Below are 19,704 nucleotides of genomic sequence, written 5' to 3' on the forward strand. Positions count from 1 at the left end.
GAAAACCTATGCAATAAATAGTTTGCTAACTATTTCAGATATCTTGAAATATTTCTGCTTATCACTACTTTGAAATTACAATGCCCATGAGATCTTACTATTTAATGCATGTGCATAACAATATCACAAAAAACCATTATTTCAGTGTAACTGGTTTCATTTTAATGCTATGTAATCTTTATGCATCTAAAACATTTCTCTGAGACAAGGTCCGTAGGCTTCCCCAGACTGCTAGGGGTGTCCATGGCTCAAAGATAGTGAAGAACCTGTGATGCCGAATCTGCTAACCCACCTTAAGAACTTGGGCTTTGAGGGAAATGAGGAGCTGTTGCGGGATTTTGAGCATAGGAATGAGGTCTGACTTAGGCTTTTTAAACTTTTTTAGACAGAGTCTTGCTCTGTCACCAGGCTGGGGTGCAGTGACGTGATCTCAGCTCACTGCAACCTCCGCTTCCCGGGTTCAAGTGATTCACCTGCCTCAGCCTCCCGAGTAGCTGGGACTGCAGGCATGCACCACCACGCCCAGCTAATTTTTTTGTATTTTTAATAGAGATGGGGTTTCACCATGTTGGCCAGGATGGTCTTGGTCTTGATCTCTTGACCTTGTGATCTGCCTACCTCGGCCTCCCAAAGTACTGGGATTGCAGGTGTGAGCCACCGTGCCTGGCCTCTGACTTAGGTTTTTAAAGCATGGCTCTGGCTGTTCTATTGCACCAAGACAGGTGGGGACTGGGGAGGAGGCTGTTACAATGAGCCAGGTCAGAGATGGGGGTGGCTCAGGCTAGGGCAGCAGCAGTGGAGGGTGTGAGGAGGACATGAGTGCTGGATGATTTTGGAAAGAGAGCCATAGGAATTGTTGCTAGGTTGCATGTGGGGTGTGAGGGGCATTGAGAATGACTGGCTGCAGTGGTCTGGCTGCCCCGAATGATGGAGCCCTGCTCAAGAAGGTTTCCCAGAGGATTTGACATTTGAGCTGGACTTAGGTGGTGATTGGCTGGCTGTGCTGTGAGTTCTGCAGGGTATATGCCTCATCTTCCCACCCTGGCAGCTTGCCTAGGACCCACCATTGGTCCTCATAACATATCAGTCCAATGCCAGACAGAAAGTGGAGGCTCCATGGGGTTCTTGGGTTTCTAGCTTGGGTGCTAGGATGGATGACTTTGCAGTGACAGAGTTCCTGCTATTCAGTGAAGAACAATGGGCAGAGACATTTGGTGATATTTAAACTCCAGGCTTCAGCCTAGGCTGAAAGTGAAAAGGAAGCTTTCTTTAGCTTCTCAGTTCTCTGTTTAGCTGGGACGACTGATTGATGGCAGTGGTTTTAATAACTCAGTAAACCAGGGCTACTCCATGCAGGATGAATTTGGTTGAGATGTAAATATTTTATATCAGAGTATTAACTGCTTATTAAAAGTGTATTGAGATTTATATGTTATATGGATATAATTATAGACATCACAGAGGGGTCATTTGCTTGTTGGAAACATCTCTAACAGAGCTGTTAATCCGGAAATGTGCGTCCTGCAGTCAGCTGGACTTTAGGTAGAACATTTTCCCTGTCTTATTAAGCAGAAATTAAACACAGGTATAAATGCTGCTGAAAATGCAGCTCTATTTTCTGGACCCACCACATGCAGATCACGTGGAGCTGCCAAGCCTTGATGTGGCTCCCCTGAGATAGAAGAGGCTGTTCTGTGGCCACGAGGTCTTCACAGCTCATTGTGACAGGGGGCACCCAGGGGAAAGTTGGGGCAGCTTGGCTCTTCCAGTGGGAGCAGGCTGATAGCCCAGATATGGGGGAGGAAGGATCCTGCCGCTGAACTCTACACCCAGGGCTCGGGATGTGTTGACCCCTTCTCCTTGCAGCTTGGAGAAAGTTGCCACACTGTCTGGGGGCAGTTTGGAACCTGATGCAGGTAAGTGGGCAATATACAGTTTTTTTGAGCTGAGCATCTAGAACTTTCTCTGCATGAAAAATTCAATCTGTACAAAATTTGGGGCAGGTGATCCATGGGAAAACATATATCTCTTGAATGACAAAAGGGTGTTGAATTTAGGAGGCAGCTTAGAGCACATCCACCCATCTAGCATGCTGAGTGCCAGGCACCATTGCCAGGCACTGGGGATACAGCAGGGAGTGAAAGAAAAATCCCTGCCTTCATGGAGCTTATATCCTAGGGGTAGGGTGGCGGGGGGAGGCAAATAACAGATAATATGGGAGGATCGCTTGAATCCAGGGGTTTGAGGCTGCAGTGAGCTGTGATTGTGCCACTGCATTCCAGCCCATGTGGCAGAGTGAGACCCTGTCTCAAAACCCCAAAACAAAGAAAAACAGACAAATAAACAAATAATGTGTCCAGAGATCAGGCTGCATTTAAGAGTAGTTTTGTCTACCAAATCTAAGTGATTTCTGTATTTTTTTGGATTAAATTTTTTTTGTTTGGTTTAAATCCACACATAGACACATGTCTGTGTGTCACAGCGGTCATATCTTGGTTTTCTGGAGAATGGGCAGTCCTGGCTCTGGAGAGCTCACCAGCTTCCTTTTGCTGTTCTGCATGGAAATCTTTGCATAATGTTTTATTGTGTTCCATATTCCGCATTTCAGAAGGCAAGAAAGATTGTGATGTGCTTTTGTGGCACGTCCAGGTCCCCCATGCCTGTTCTGGGCTGTGGTCCAGGGCTACCCTCTGAGGGTGAGGTGTACAGTTTGTCCTGCACTAAATGGTCCCAGGGGCTATTCTTCTGCTGTCCTTGGGTCTGCTTTTTATAGTTTCCTCTGTCCTCCCTGTTGGCAGGCTGTCCCTCCCAACTTGAGCTCTCTCGTCCTTTCTTCATGTCCAGATACTTCCAGCATGCACAGGGAAACAGTCAGACATTGACTGGTGTCTTCAAAGAGAAAGCTAGTTAGCAAATTGAAAAACATCTTCATCATTTTTGCCTTCATGTTCCACGCCTTGTTTGTGAGCAGTCTCAGACTGTGGACAGAGGCACATCCGTGTACAGTGCTGAGGGACCTTCCCCTGGTCACAGCAGCTGTGGAAATGGGGCAACGGGTGGCTCTTCCAGGGAACACTTCTGGAACGGAGCTGGGGGAACAGGAGATGCTGTGGAGTTAAACGGGTGGAGCGATGGACCCAGTCCCGTAGAAAGGGCATGTTTCTGCTGCAAAGCGACCCTTCAGCATCTTGGTCTATGTCCTGCCCTGTCCAGGACAGTCCTGCTAGTCACATGAGACTTTTGAGTACTTAAAATATGACTGATGGTACTGAGAAACTAAATTTTAAAAATTTAAATTTAATTCGAAAAACAGTTACAGCCTGCCAACAGGGAGGAGTGAAAACTATAAAAAGGCAGACCCAAGGATTCAAGGTATTGGGAAACTTTTAAGTATGTTTGGAACAACTTGGGTATGTCAATTTACTTTTACAACTGTAAATTTTATGAGTTCTAGATACTGATGAAGTATTTCAGGAAAATCTAGCATCTGCATTGAGATGTGCTGTAAGTGTAAAGTACGCACCAGAGTTTGAAGATATGATATCGGAAAATGTAAAGTATCTCAATAATTTAAAAATATTTATTACATACTGAAATAACATTTGGAGATACTGGATTACATAAAATATTAAAGTTAACGTCACCTCTTTCTGTTTGCTTTTTAAAACGTGGCTTCTAGAAAACTTAAAATTGCATTTGTGACTCGCAGTATATTTCTATTGGACAGTGCACATCTAGAGCCTTCTCTGACTCTTGTTCAGGTTTGAGGTTGTTACATAATTTTATGTGGTTGAGCTTGCTATTTATTGGACACTTACACGTGCCAGACTCTGTGCTAAGACCTTAACATGTTTTTAATCCTCCCAAGAGCCCTATGAGCTAGGTACTATGACCCCCATTTTAAATATAAGGTTGCTGAACCTCAGAGAGGTGAAGTAACTTGCTCAAGGTCACACAGCTAATAGCAGAGCTGGGACCCTAGAATTAGACAGGTCTAGGTTAAAGCCTTCCTCCCAACCATGATACCACATTGCCTCACTGCAATCCCATGAGTTAAATGCCCATCTTGGGGCTCCAAATTCCAGAGCAGGGATGTGGTTAACAAGTGACCATGAGGACCATGAGCATCCGTGGGGGACCATGCCGTTGGGTTTGTTGTGCATGCACCTGCAGTTCTCCTTCGAGGGGGTCACTTTGAGAGGAGGTGAGCCCTGGGGATACCTGGGGAGCATTGCCACCCTGCTTTGATGGGTGAGAGGGCATCTGGGGGCACAGTGTCTATTTCCAGCTGCAGCCTTGTCCCATTTTGTGGCAAAGTGTTTTCACCAACATCATGAGCTGGCAGTGCCAACAGAATTGTCATCTCCACTTCACAGATTAGCAAGCTGAACCTCAGACAAAATGAGGTCCTTGAACTTACAACCAGAACTAGAACTAGAACCTAGGGTCTGGTTCCAAATTCAGAGTTCTTCCTACCAATTAAACTGGGCTCCAGAGGTCACATGAAAGGTATAATAGGGCTTGTGTGCTTTGGAGGAAAGTCCCAGAATGTCACTTTTGTGGTGCCAGAAATGCTTCCATAAAGACATACTTCCTTCTGGGTAAGTTGACCTTTGAGTGAGAGGGTTTCTGAGGTCTTCTGACTGGGTGAAGGGAAATGGCAATGTAGTCAGGTGGGCCCCTGGCAGGGTGACAAGTGGGTGAGGCAGGGCTGCTCAGATGGGAAAGGATACAGTGGTGGAGTGGGCCACTTTCAGATCCAGGGTTTAAAAAAATTGCTTTCAATGACACATGTTTTCTACATATTTATGGGGTACAATGGGATGTTTTGATGCATGTATATATTGTATAATGATCAAATCCGGATAATTAGCATATCTATCACCTCAATCATTTATCATTTCTTTGTGCTGGAAATGTACACAATCCTCTCTTCTAGCTATTTGAGATATTGTAGTGCCTTGTTGTTGACTATAGTCACTCTACTGTGCAATAGGATGCCAGAACTTCTTCCTTTCTAATTGTAACTTTGTACCCATTGACCATCCTTTCCACATCCTTTCTCCGGCTTCACTCCCCAGGCTGTGGTAACCACTGTTCTACTCTCTTCTCTGTGAGATTAACTCTTTCAGATTCTGCATATGAGAGAGATCATGTAGTATTTGCCTTTCTGTGTCTGGTTTATTTCACTTAACATTGAGTCTTTCAGGTTCATCCATGTTGTCACAGATGATAGGATTTCAATCTTTTGAATGGCTGGCTCGTATTCCATTGTGTGTATATACCACATTTTCTTTATCCATTTATTTATCATTGGATACTTAGGTTGATTCTTTACATTGGTTACTGAGAATAGTGCTGCAATCAACGTGGGAGTGCAGATACCTCTTTGACATACTGATTTCTTTTCCTTCAGATACGTACCCAGCAGTGGGATTGCTGGATCATATGGTAGTTCTGTTTTTTATTTTTGAGGAACTTCCATACTGTTGTCCATAGTGACTGTACTAATTTATATGTTGACCAACAGTGTGTTAGGGTTCCCTTTCCTCCGTATCTTTGCTGACACTTGTTGTCTTTTGTCTTTTTGATAGTAGCCATTCTAATTTGAGTGAGGTGGTATCTCATCATTGCTTTGATTTGATGAATTAATGATGCTCTGATGATTAATGATGTTGAGCATTTTGTCCCATACCTGTTAGCTATTTTGTATGTCTTCTTTTGAGAAATGTCTATTAACGCATTTCCTTTGCCCATTTTAAAATTGGGTTGTTTTGCTTTATTGAGTCGAGTTCCTTATATAGTCTGGTTATTAACCCTTGTTAGATGAATAGTTTGCAAATATTTTCTTCCACTGTGTAGACTGTCTCTTTGCTCTGTTGTCTGTTTTTGCTATGTAGAAGTTTTTTAGTTTGATGTAATCCCATTTGTCTATTTTTGCTTTTGTTGCCTGTGCTCTTGAGGTTTTATCAAAAAAAAATCCTTGCCCAGTCCAACATCAGGAAGCATTTCTCCTAATGTTTTCTTCCAGTAGTTTCATAGTTTTGGGTCTTACATTTAAATCTTTAATCCATTTTGGGATGATTTTTGTATATGAGATAAGGACCTAATTTCATTCTTCTGCTTGTGGATGACCAGTTGTCCCAGCACCATTAATTGAAGAGACTGTCCTTTCCTCAATGTGTGTTTTTGCACCTTTGTCAAAAATCATTTGGCTATGGATGCAAGGATTTCTGGGCTCTCTATTGTGTTCCATTGGTCTGTGTGTTTTTATGCCAATATTATGCTGTTTTGGTGGCTATAGCTTTGTTGTACATTTTAAAGTCAGTAGTGTGATGCCTACAGCTCCCTGCCCACTGCCCCCACCTCAGGATTGCTTTGGTTATTCAGGATCTTTTGTGGTTCAGATCCATGTTTAGCTTTCACTCTACCATCACTGACACTGAAAATCTCTTTCCTAAGGGCCGCTGATCTCCTGAAGTCTCAGAACAGTTGGCTGCCAAGTAGGACGTCCTTGGAGAAAGCAGCTTCTGGGCTTGCCTGGGTCTTGTCTCTCTGTTCAAGTGTCTTTTGGAGCCCTGGGCTGTGTCCTGGCACTCCCATTTACTACCTATGAAAGGCAGTTGTTTTACCTTTCTGAACTTCAGTTTTCGCATCTGTAAAGTGGGACTTTACCTTGCTGAGTGAGGATTATTAGCACAGAGCATGTGAAAGGTATGGCATCCAGCCTGGCAGCTGGTGGTGCAGTGAACATTGGGGCTCACTTGCATGTAGACACCTGAGAGTTCTTTGGGATCCTCCTTGTCTTTCCGTGGGAAGCTGTTGGCCAAGGAGAAAGTGCAGAGCAGCAGCTGTGAGGGGGCCACACATATGGGCAAAGATGCACCTTCTGCTCAAGCACACTCCTGGGCTCTGCCAGGAAGGGTCTTTGGATGCCCGGTGACCATGGAGAAGGGGGAAAAGAGGGAGGCAGGGGCTCTGCAAAGCTGTGTTCAGCACCAGCCTGGCAGAGACAATGATCAACATCCCTGCCTCCCCATGCAAGGCTGGCTGAGGGTTCAAGGAAGCAGGCTTGGGGCACTCCTAGCCTCAAAGGCTGGTTCTGGAGGCTTTTCTGGCAGAGCTGGCCAGGTTCTCTACCTTTGAAGGCAGGTTGGCTGGAATAACGAAGATCTCCATAGGTGCTTTCTGGGCAGAGAGTGTTTACACAATCCAAAATTTGTAATCTCTTCTGGGAGACATGACTGCCCTTAGGGACTTCTAGTAGACCAAAAGAAAAGAAAGAAAAAAAAAAAAGAAAAAAAAAGTAATCCCCATGGCTTGTATTTGGATGGATATTTTCAAGAAAAATGTCTGGTCTAGCAAGGCAGCCCCTTGAGAAACTAATTGTGCATCAAGGTGGTACCAGGCAGGCATTTTCCTGGTTGGGGGAGGGGGGCCTCTCCCCTCGAACTCAGCAGGAACAATGTCTGAATCCTTTGGATTTTTGCAGCCCTGCCCTTCTCTTCCTAGCATACTTCTCTTCCTAGTGGTGCCAAATTTTATGAAGCTAAAGCACCCAAACTGAGCATATCATTTGTACCCACAGAAAATTCACAGTTCGTTTTGTGCTTTCCAGTGAAGCTGCACCAAGCTGCACCCAGTAACCAAGCAGAAAGGGCCCCTTCCCTCTGCCCTGGAGTCCAGTCACAGGGGCAGGATGGTGGTCAGACCAAGAGGTGACACTCTGGGCCCTTGTCATTTAAGCAGCTGGCCTCTCTGGCTGGCCTGATTTGTTAAGCCCAGGAAGCTCCTTGACTCCGCAGATGGTCACCAGGTGATAAGTGATTGCCCAGCCCTTCCTCCTTTGAACTGAGCATTGTGTCTCTTCTTCCTGGGAGCTGTTTTGCACTGTCAGTTCCTAGGGATTAGGTGCGTGTTTAGGCTGGATGAACTCATGAATGAAAATATTTTGCTTTGTTCTTTCGGCAGTGGAGACCTGCACAGTGAGTCCCTCTTTTCTCTCTCCTGTCTCCCCCAGCACCACCTACTCAGGTCCACCCTAATAACATCAGCCAAGGCCTCTACAGCAGCCCCCAAGCTGCCTCTGGATAGTTCAGACAAGGCCTCTGTGCTGTGATGGAACCAGGTGACCCGCAGCCTCCGGGCCAGGTGAGTGCTTTCTTGATATTTTCTTCTGGTTCATGTTATATTCTTCAGCACACGATGGCAGAGGGGCAGCCCCAGCCTCTTCTGTGTTAAGAGCAAGGGAGGGGTTGGGGAGAGGAATCGGCCCTGTGTTTATGTGCTTCACCCAGCTTTGATTCCGGTGCCATGGACTTCCTGAAGGTCCTGGGAGTGTGGGTCATGAGACCAGGGAACTGAGTCAGCCCTGTCATGTTGGAAGTATGGGCTCATGGAAGAGGCAGGAGGATCAGAGTTCAAATCTTAGCTCTGCCTCCTTTTAGTTGTGTGACCTTGGGAAAGTCATGCCCAGTTTACAGATGAGGATCCTGGAGTCCCACATCTTCCTTGCCAAACTGCTCTGAGGCCTGTTAGTGTGTCTGGTGCCAAACATCATGCCTGGCATGGAGTTGGCATTATGTCACACCGTCCTTTTCCTGCCTTGTTTATGGGCTTGGCTGGACCAGCAGTCTGGGCCAACACCCACCTATGCCCCATCCCCATACCCTGAGAATGAGGAAGACCCAAAGGGGTGCTTATGGGGCCTCAGTGTGATGGATGAAGGCATCAGCTCCTAAGAGAATTATCACTGCAATTGATAGGTCGATGATGTTGCTGGCTGGCTGGTTCACAGCCATGGCTAGTTCCTAGCATTGCATGTCTCTGGTGCTCCCTGGGAGCTTGAGGTCGGTGGTCATTCTCCAGAGCGCAGCTGTCTTACTACCACCTCCTGCAGGGAGTTGCTGGGTACTGCCTGTAGAGGACATAGGCTGGTGGCTACTTGGAATCTGTTCTGGAGTGCAGTGGATTGTATTGCTTAGTTGTAATAGTTTCAGTTGAGGATTAAAATAAGCCTTGGGCCGATGGCTGGTGAGTTGGCTTGGCTGGGTGGGTGAGTGGAAGTGTATGCATACACCTAGGTATATGCCTCAGTGCCAACTCCTGTGTATGTATGTTGCGAGGTGGGGGCGGGGTGGGGCTGGGATTATTATTAGGGTTTTCCTATTTTGACATCTAACCAGTGGCTTTATCAATGAACAATTGTTTTAAAAGTGTTATTCTGCCCAAGTAATATATATTAATATTAGAAAAACTGGGAAAAGTAGAGGTAATCACTGTCAACATTTTGAAGTTTTTTCCCCTATAAATATATGTGTTACTTTTTCTTACAAAATAGTATGATCCATTTTTTTAAACTTGTTCTCTTTGCTTAATAATATATCATGGTGGCCTTTTACCCTGACACCATCATTTGTGATGGTTGCATGGTAGGAATGTTGGCCTGTGGTAGGAATATACTATAGTTTTCAAAACCACACTCCTGTATTTGGATATATAGGTTATTTCTGAGTGTTAGCCCTCACAACTACATTGTAACTAACATCTTTGTTCCAGCATTTTGGTGTACTTTTCTCTAAGAGAAAAGTTTGGAAGTTGAATTTTGGGGTCAAAGGGTGTCTGTGTTTTTTGTTTTGTTTTATTTTATGTTTTTTTTTTTTTTTTTTTTTTCTGAGACAGAGTCTTGCTCTATCGTCCAGGCTGGAGTGCAGTGGCACGATCTTGGCTCACTGCAACCTCTGCCTCCTGGGTTCAAATGATTCTCATGCCTCAATCTCCCGAGTAGCTGGGATTACAGGTGTGCACTGCCATGCCCAGCTAATTTTTTTATATTTTTAGTAGAGACAGGGTTTCACCATATTGTCCAGGCTGGTCTCAAACTCCTGACCTTGTGATCCTCCCACCTCGGCCTCCCAAAGTGCTGGGATTACAGGCGTGAGCCACCATGACCGGCCCAGGTGTCTGTGTTTTTTAAGCTTCTGATACTTTTAGCTAAATTGCCTTCTAGAAAGTTAGTACTGAGCTAAGTCAAAGGAAAACAATTCCTTTCCCCTTCTGCATATGTTCCCTGGGCCTGCCTTAAGTTTCTAAAGGAACAGGGGAGGGGACCAATGTGTCAAAAAGCCCCTCAGGTTCCTGCCAGATCTCTCAGGTGCTGAATCCATTTTACATATGAGGGATTGAGGCCCAGGGAGGTACAGGGACCAAGTGTATCTGCCTGAGGAGGGCCTGGGAGCCATGGCCTGGCTGAGCCAAAGGCATCATAGGGTGTGAGGGAGCCAGCTGCCTGCCCTGGGCCCAGTGACCTGGGAGGCAAAGGAAAGGCCTTGGGCTGGTGGTGAGAAGAGCCAGGCAGCAGGGTGGGAGATCTCTGGACCTCCAGTCCCTGCTGGGCTTCTTCCTCAGGGACAGGGAGCCAGTGCTGTCTGGGTGGGGTGCATGCCAGGGCGGGGAAGTCCATTTAGAGGTTCCAGTGAGTGCCAGCCTCTCAACCCAGCCCTTCTCCAGCTCCATCCTTCCCCTGTCCTGCCTACCGGGCTCTGGAGTGCATCATGGAGGCAGGGATGGGCTGGCACACAATGGGTTCTTCTTAGAGGCTCGAGCAAGTGCCAAGCCCAGGGGATGGTGGGACTGGTACCTAGAGGGACAACAGTCTAGTTGGGCGATGGGATGGAGTCCTTCAGTCCAGAGGTTAGGGAATGGTGTCTGAGAAAGTTTGGGCTGTGGGAATCCTTCTTTCGGGTGGTCCTTATCAAGCAGTAACCATGGGCCAGGGCCTGGCCCAGGAACTGGGGATACAGCCTAGGTGAAGAGGACACACCAGCCTCTGCCCTCAGGTGGTCACAGTCCCATGGGGATGACTGACTGGGACAGGCATTGGTGACTGATGACTGCACTGAGGCTGTGGACATGCGGAGGAGGGCCGCTTGGGGAAGGCTTCCGGGAGGAAGGCACATCTGGCTTGAGACCTGAAGAAGCAGGGAATGGAGGGTATGGGGGAAAGGGCATGTGGTCACGGCAGAGGGGAGAGCATAGGGAAAGGCCTGGATGTCAGCAGCAGGCTGACGAGTGGCCTCTGGCAGGCCTGGTACACTTCTCAGGGAAGGTCAGCTCTGTGAGGGTGCACAGGAGGTGGACTGCCTAGGAGGGAGCCCCCCAGGGCACCAGGCAGGGCAGCGTTGAGGAAGCTGCAGTGTTGGCCCACCTGTGGGTGCTGCCAGTGGCATCATGGAGCTTCTCTCCATGGGCCAGGCATGGCAGGTAGGGCAGGGTCCATGGGAGGTGGTGAGGTGGTGGTCAGGGGAGCCTAACCGCCCTTCTCTTTACTCTGAAACATATAATCTCGATTCGCTTTGGAATGCATCCCTCAGAAGGCTAGGAAGACCATTTCTCTTGGTTCAGAAGCTCCATGTTCTGCACCTTCCTCCTCCAGTAGGGCCTGAGAGCCTCAGGTGAGAGAGAGCCCAAGGCACCCTTGCTATCTGGGGAGACTTCATCTTGGGGGAGGAAGGCAGGTCCCTGCCCAGTGCTGCTTCTCTCACCACCACCAGATCCCTCCCTGGTGCCTCTGGAAGGATGTCCCGACTTCTCACCCAGGCACACAGGCCCTGTGGAGTCAGCCTCATGTCCCACATCTCAGCCTGCACACCTACTACATCCACGGGTCCCACTGTCTGCCCTCCTCCCCAGGGGACACTGGTGCCCCCACACCTCCACACCTGTGCTTATCTCACTTCCTCTACCCAGGTCCCTGTCTCTTTTATTTAAGTCCTGCTCATCCTCCTAGGTGGCCATAGATCACCACCTCCGAGAAGCCTCCCTAGCTTTCCTAGCTCTCTTAGGCCGAGTGCAGCTCTCCTGGCTCAGGGCACCGCCCTTGGTGCTGGTGGTTGTCACTACCCCACACAGTCCCTTGTGTTGGTGCTGGTTCTGCTGGCAAAGGACTGCAGGATGAGGGGCTCCTCCAGCCGGCCTATCCTTCCTGTGTGTGTCCCCATGGGGCCTGGTACCCCGACACTCTGTAGGGGCTCAGGACCCCATTTGCTGAGGTGAGACCACATTTCCTCAAGAAGTGGCAGGAGTCACCCAGTGGGCACGTCTTCACCCCCATGTTCTAGAGTAAAGCAGTGATACCGCGCGGTGATGCCACTTTCTGAGCATGACATGGTTAGCAGCACAGGCTCAGAAGACAGCAGATCTGGAGGGAGGCCTGGCTCTGGCTCTGACTGGCTGTGTAACCTCAGGCAAGTCATTTAATCTTTCTGAACCTCAGTTTTCTCATCTGTTTAATGGAGACAAAAATCTGCCTTACAGGAGTGTTGAGAGCATGGACAAAGACAAGGGTGTGTCATCCTCCTAGCCCCAGGGCCCCTCATGGCCCAGTCTCTGCACACTCAGGCAGCCAGAAGTAATTAGAAGGCTGTCCCTTTATTGTCTTCTGAAAGAAGGTTGAAGGTTGGGCATCCCTGTCCTGTGCCCCAGCAGCACTCTTGAGCCCTGGCCAGTGCAGGTCTTGGCCACCCACGGCCCTTAGGGTCTCTCCCCACATCCAGCTTTTCCTTTTCTCTTCTCCTGCCCCCTCTCCAGCACTTGATTATGTGGGTGGACCCTGTCTCTCAACTCAGCCCTTCTCTAGCTCCATCCTCCCCTGTCCTGCCTACCAGGCTCTTGAGTGCATCACGGAGGCAGGGATGGGCTGGCATTGAGTTCTTGTTAGAGTGGGTGCGGGGAGGGAAGGATACTTGCACATGGGTGGATGAGTTCTGTTTTAGATGCGCAAGGCCCCAGCCCATCACGAATGCTTGCTGGGAATTCAGTAAGCATTTATGGGCTACCTACTATACGTCAGGCACCATGCTAGGTTTCAATTCCCCAGAAACTCTGTGAGGCAGGTGGTGGTAGCTTCATTTTACAAATAAGAAAGTTAAAGCTCAGAGCACACACGTTGACTGAGGTTGCACAACTGGTTCGAACATTTGTCACCCCCCATGCATGGTTACTGTCAGCTAGGTGCTGGGCTGTGTGGGGGGGAGCTCTTTGGGGAGAGAGAGCCCTTTGGAGTCCTGCGTCTGCCCCGGGTCTGGCAGGAAGACCATTTGGATGATGAGAGAACAGACTGGAGGCAGGTGACAGGCAGATCCTAAATGTACAGGATTAAATATTTACATTAGGTAAAGATGAGGGTTAAGTGCCTCAGAGGCAGGCAAAGGGAGAGAGGAGGGAACTGCTGCTGGGGCTTACCTGAAGAGCTTATAGAGAAGGCTGCAGGAGAGGGGACATCTCTGGAGGCTCAGAGGAGCCAGGAGGGGGCTGGGGTGGATGCCGGAGTCAGGCTGGTCTCCTGTGAGATGTGTGCAAGTGTGTGGTGGCCCAGGAATGTGGGAGCCACATACTTTTGTATAATTAGCTCGGCTCCTCTGCAGTGGTGGCAATTAGCCGTAGGCGGGAGACAGGACTTCCTGTGGCCAAGGCCACTTCTGCACCTGGGGCCGCTTACCTGGGCTCCTGCTGTCCAGGCTTGGGCCCTGCGTGTTTCCGGCAGGGGCAGCCAAGAAGCACGTGGGGCTGTTGGGACTGCAGGGTCACAGCTTCCACCTCGCAGCAGGAGGAGGGAATTGTCCCAGCCCATCCTGCTGCTCAGCCCTGTTTATATCTTCTCTGGGGCCCTGCTTTTGAGAAGGGCTTTTGCTCCCTCTCCTCACCTGTTGGGGGCTGTTTCTGAGCCTTTCTCACTCTTTCTGGCTGTGGGTAGGACTGGCAGCAACCTAGAGGGGATTAGTTCCCCTGGTGGTCAGTAGACGCCTTATACACCTCTTCCCATGGACAGCTCAGTGGCAGGAATATTCTGAGCATTTGGCTTTTGAGGAGCCCCACCTATCCTGCCATAATGAAAAATGTCAAAAATGAGATAATTAATGCTGCCACTTTGTTTCTCTTTAGTGTCCAGGGAATATTACTTTATTCATCTAATGTTATCAGCAATAATAACAATCACTGTCTTTGTGTTTTCTTTTTTTTAACTGGCCCTGCCTGTTTCTCTTCTAAAATTGTGAGATAGTAGATGTGAAAACTTGGAAGCAGGAGTGTAATTATTCCCACTTTGTAGGCAGGAAAAACCACAGGTAGGAGAAGTGAGTTGCTTGCTCAGGGTCACCTGGGGAAGGTGACTGTGGCCTAGGGCCACTGATGTGCCAAGTGCTACCATGCTCAGGCTTTCGCAGCTTAGCTGGGGTGAAGCTGAGGCTGGGAATTGGGCTCTCCCTCCACACCAAGGTGGGTGAGAGCAAGTTGCTGGTAGCTAAGTCACAAGGAGGGATGTCAGTATGGCACCTGCTGCGGTCAGCAGAGGAGCAGCTCAGCCTTGCGGTTGGCTGGGACTCAGTGGTACTAGGCTTGTGGCACATCCTTGGGATGAGCTGGCTGCCCGCTCTCTTAGCCACTGTCAAGCAGGCTGAGTCCCTGGTTCCTTCATCCTCCACTGCGCACTCCAGAGCTGGAAAATGTTCTAAAAATCCTTGAAGCAATGGCTTTTCCCAACCAGGCATAGCCTGCCACATGAGAAACCCAAAACCCGGGACAGGTGAGTGTGCTGAACACGTGCTGTGAACAGCAGGCATGAGGCCTAAAACCCCCCAGGTTTCACAGGTATGGGAGGATTCAATGAGATCTGTGTGATCAATATGAAGCATTTGGTATGTGCCTGGCTCACAGTGAGTGTTCACTTGGTGTTAGCAGCCATTATTATTATGTTAGACATGATTATTAACCTATTTATGCCTGAGGTTGCAATTTTTTGAATTTTTGCAATCAGACCTTGGTGGTGACCTTGAGCAGTAGGATATAAATAACTCCCACATGCTCAGTGTTCCAATAATGGAACACTAGGCATAAATGGACTAAAGAAAAAGACAGTGTTCTGTGAGGTAACAGGGGCCTGGCCCAGGAAGAGAGTGCTCCACGAATAGTAGTTGTCATTAGCTATTGGCACTTTGTCTCCTGCATCCCCATCTTCCCAAGGACCGAAACTCCGGTCGATTCCCATTACTTGCACTAGTTATGTTCTATAAAGTCCCCACCAACACCGAATTAGCAACTACTAAACCACTGCTCCTAGGGACAATACAAAGTTAGGTTCCTGTGAGCTTCTGGTCACATTTTTGTCAACTGATCAATACATAACCTTGTTTTATGTGTGTTACTGTTTAAAGCACCTTATTTAATATATGTTGATGATTCAGAAACATCGACTTCATGGCCAGTAGCATTGTAACTCATGTCTGGAATGGAGCTTATCATCTAACACAGCTTGTCCAACCTGTGGCCTGCAGGCTGCATGAGGCCCAGGACAGCTTTGAATGTGGCCCAACACAAATTCATAAACTTTTTAAAAACATTATGAGATTTTTTGGACGATTTTTTTTAGCTCATTAGCTATCGTTAGTGTTAGTGTACTTTATGTGTGGCCCAAGACAATTCTTCCAATGTGGCCCAGGGAGGCCAAAAGATTGGAAGCCCCTGATCTAACACAACTATTTTCTCTATAAAGTACATCATGGCCTTCTTGCTCTTAGGAACATTTCACAGAAGCATTCTTGGGGGCTATTTTAAACAGCAAAACCACCAACAAAAAGAACAATAATATAAGAAAAAAGAAAAAACACATAACCCTACACACGGCAGAAAGGATACTTGTCTGGGTGTGGCAGCTCACGCCTGTAATCCCAGCACTTTGGGAGGCCGAGGCAGGAGGATCATTTGAGATCAGGAGTTTGAGATCAGCCTGACCAAACATGGTGAAAAAGCATCTCTACTAAAAATAGTAAAAATTAGCTGGCCCTGGTGGTGAACACCTGTAATCTCAGCTTCTCAGGAGGCTGAGGCAACAGAATCCCTTGAACCTGGGAGGCGGGGGTTGCAGTGAGCCGAGATCGTACCACTGCACTCCAGCCTGGGCAACAAAAGCAAACTCCATCTTAAAAAAAAAAAAAAAAGAAAGAAAGGACACTTGTTTACAGTATGAGCCGAGACAAGAAGGCAGAGGGTTTAACCTCAGCTGGACACTTGTACATCAGGTGACTCAGGTGTTTCACTACTCTATGCATGTCTGCAAATGACCATGAAAGCAATCATAAGTGTTGATTTTGGAGGTTACGAATAGAATTTAGTGAGCATGGCCTAGCCCAGATGTTTGGAGGTTGTTCAAGGCTGGGAGACAGTGGACAGAGCCATTGAGCCATAGGAAACATGGAGAGCAAGGAAGCCTCCACGTGGTCCCACAGCCAGCTGCTGGCCCAGCCCTTAGCAAAGGGAGGCTGGGGACTCTGAGGCCCTAGGCTAGACTGGGGCTGAGCCTGAATGGCTTTGTCCATAGTTACCCTGATGGATTTTCCACACGGAGCCCTTCAGCTGTTTATGGCAGTGTGTTTATGTGGGTGGGTTGGGGGATATTTTTATTTTTTGGACATATTTTAAACATATACACGAGAAGGAATAAACCGTTGCAGGATTTTCATTTTGCGTGCCTTCTGTATCCTGCCCCCATTGGTTTTGCAGGGCACTGGCAGAAATGGGAACGTCATTTGAATTGGTTGTGTGTGGAGTTAGGAGCCTGAGCAGTCATGCAGAGGAAGGGGATGTATATGAATTCCCCAGTAGATAATCCCCCCAGGCCTGGCTCAAGGGGGAAGGTGAGGAAGGGTGGGAGTAGGGCTGGGGAGGAGCAGAGCAGGACACCTCCAGTCTTCTAGGGCTCTTGGCAGAATTACCTGCCCCCCATGAATCTTCTAGAGGCTGACTTTGAGACCTTGGAGGGTCCCTGGTCCCCACCAGTCACCTTAGCATCCAGGTGGTGAGGCCTCCCAGTCACCACACAGCAGAGCTGGTGCTGGGGCCCAGGCCTGTGGGCTGTGGACCTGTGCGCTTTTCACATCAGCACAGTGCCACGGCTGTTCCCTCTCACAGCGGCACTTCCTTTTCCTTCTTTTGTTAGAGACTGCTGTCAGCCCCATGGAGAGGCTAAGAACTTGGGTTTTGGAGTCAGAGCGCATGTTGGAATCTTGGCTTAGTCGCTTACTGGCTGTTCGACCCAGGACAAGTAACTTCTCTGTGTCTGTTTGCTCGTTTTAAAATAAGAAGGCTGGGCGCGGTGGCTCACAACTGTAATCCCAGCACTTTGGGAGGCTGAGGCGGGCGGATCACCTGAGGTCAGGAGTTTGAGACCAGCCTGGCCAACATAGTGAAACCCCGTCTTTACAAAAATACAGAAATTAGCTGGGCATGATGGTGGGTGCCTGTAATCCCAGCTACTCTGGAGGCTGGGGCAGGAAAATTGCTTGAACTGGGGAGGCGGAGGTTGCAGTGAGCCAAGATCGTGCCATTGCACTCCAGTCTGGGTGACAGAGCAAGACTCTGTCTCAAAAAAAAAAAAAAAAAAAAAAAAAAAAAAAAAAAAAAAAAAAAAAAGAAGAAGAACACCTATTACTCAGGGTTGCATTGGGGATTTAACCAGTTAATAGTTTAAAACCATTTAGAACAGTCCTGGCACAAAATAAGAGCTATGTGAGTGCTTGTAAAGTAAACAAAATGTATGACGTTGTCGTGTGATCTGGGGTAAGTTGCCCTTAGCCTCAGTTTATTCATCTAAAAATTGGGATGGATATTGATACCTACCACAAAGGGTGGCTATGACTCAGTATGATGAAGAATGAGCTTACGATGCTTAGCACAAGGTAAGCTTTACAAAACTGTCAATGATTTGTATCATTGATATTATTATTAATTGGCAGCTGTCTCCCGGTTCAATCGGCAGTGTCTTGCCTTGAGTTCAGATGAGGGAGAGAGAAAATGCAAAGCACGAGCCAGGAGTTAGGGAGGCGAGTGGAGACTGCCGAGTCTGCATTCACAGGAGGCCAGAGGTGGCTTTTGGGCTTCCCCCCTGGCAAGGACCCTGTCCCCAGACAGGTGGTGGTCTCAGGAATGAGTGGGGACCAGTTCTGTGTCCTCCAGCCACATCCTAGAGGGAACCTACCTTCCCTCTCCCAACAGGAGCCCAAGAAGCTGGTCAACAGTGCTTCCTTGGCAGAGTCTCCTGTCCAGGCGTCTGGGCAGACGTGTGGCCACAGGCTCTGCCAAGCAGGGGGAATGCCATTTGGAAGAAGTGGGTACATGCAAAAAATTCCCTTCTGAAGTTCCTCTGGAAGTCTCAGGATATGCTTCACAGGAAGCGTCAGCACAATTTTCTAATCAAGTTGAAGTCTGTGGCCCGTAGTTAGAAACAATAAATGAAATGCAATTTGAGCCCACACTTTGCCTGAGTTTCCATTTCTGGAAGTGGGTGTGGATGAGAAGCTGGCCTTTCTGAGGGAAGAACTTGATCCTTGACCCTGACCATTCAGCCCCCAGCCTCACCATCAGCTTGCAGGGGTGGGACCCTAGGACTGTATTTTGGGTAATCATTGCAAATCCTGATTTTGATCTGTCAGGTCAAAGTCCACACTTCTCTGTAAATCAATGCACACCATTAAGCCCACTCTTTGTTTTTTCTCCTTCCAGAGCCTTCTACCTACCATGCTTAGAGTTTAGTCTTGGAGATCATTGTTTAATCAATATTAAACCATTCACGTAGTTTAAGTGTTTACTTATGTGCTTTGAATCATTGCTTGCAGTAAGAACAAGTGATGCCCCTAATCTGCCTTCACTACACTCCCCAATACCCTAATTATGTAATTTAGAAAAGAACATTTCCTGACAGCAGTTTCTCAGTGTGCAGCAACAAATGCCGACTGGGGACGGGACAAAACAACCCTGTAATAGCTAGCACATGGACTGGAGCCCGCTGCCTTGGTCCAGGCGGCCTTGGCTTGGGGCAGACGCCCGTCCATTTGGGTTAAGGCTTTCAAATGATGGCATATTAGTGCCAGTAGACGTAATTCCACATGAAAGGAGCTGAAGCTAATAGCCCATCTCCAGTCTCTCTTAGTTTGTGGAATAGGCCCTCATCGCAAATTATTACTGACCCAGACAGTCAGGAACAGATATCTCACCCAGCCGGGGAGACTGACGCAGCCAAAGACGTATGCAAGAGGCCAAGGTTTAGACTAAACTCTGCTTTATGTCCTTGCCAACCCCCACCTCTACAGTCCAGGGGCACGGCCTGAGTGTCCCAAATACATCCTTATTCCTTTTGGGGGCAGTTTGGAGGCTAGTGTGCCTTTTCATTCAAGCAAAGTAGGTATTTGAGGGGCTATGGGGTATCGTGTTGTGTGAGGGGGGCAGAATCCATGGCTTTAGATTATATTAGTTTAAGTACCATCTAATGAGGGTGGTGGTTGTGGGGGATAAGGACCCCAAATGCCTTTCTCCTCACCAGCCTGCTGGTGTCAGTGACTCGTATCTCAAGGCTGCTGCCCTGTGAGCAGAGCCCAGCTTGGCCTTCTCTGGCCAAGTGAGGCCTAAATGCTCACTGTGACCCAAGCTGCTTCCATAACAGGAATGAAAATCTACCTTTCCTGCTTCCCCTTCCCCCATGAGTGGTCCAACAAATATTCCGTTGCTATAGAAACCCAGCGGAAGGCTGAGTGGGCTCACCTGTCTCAGCAGGGTGGTCAGTCAGCATTTGGGCATGGGTGCACAGCCGCTTCTCCCAGGCAGAGCCCAGCAGCTGTGGGCTGGTGTTGCTATGCAGACTGCCAGCTGCCTAAGGCC

General features: G+C 48.2%; 1 long non-coding RNA gene across 1 annotated transcript in view; it reads left to right on the forward strand.

The window, feature by feature from the left end:
- Positions 1-8,018: 8,018 nt before the first annotated feature.
- LOC129533450 (uncharacterized) overlaps positions 8,019-19,704 on the forward strand; it is a 101,598-nt gene continuing 89,912 nt past the window's right edge. The window contains exon 1 of the long non-coding RNA XR_008679698.2: positions 8,019-8,151. This is a non-coding gene — a long non-coding RNA (uncharacterized lncRNA). The remainder of the gene's footprint in view (positions 8,152-19,704) is intronic.

This window comes from Gorilla gorilla, chromosome 4, assembly GCF_029281585.2.
Source record: "Gorilla gorilla gorilla isolate KB3781 chromosome 4, NHGRI_mGorGor1-v2.1_pri, whole genome shotgun sequence".
Taxonomy (NCBI): Eukaryota; Metazoa; Chordata; class Mammalia; order Primates; family Hominidae; genus Gorilla; species Gorilla gorilla.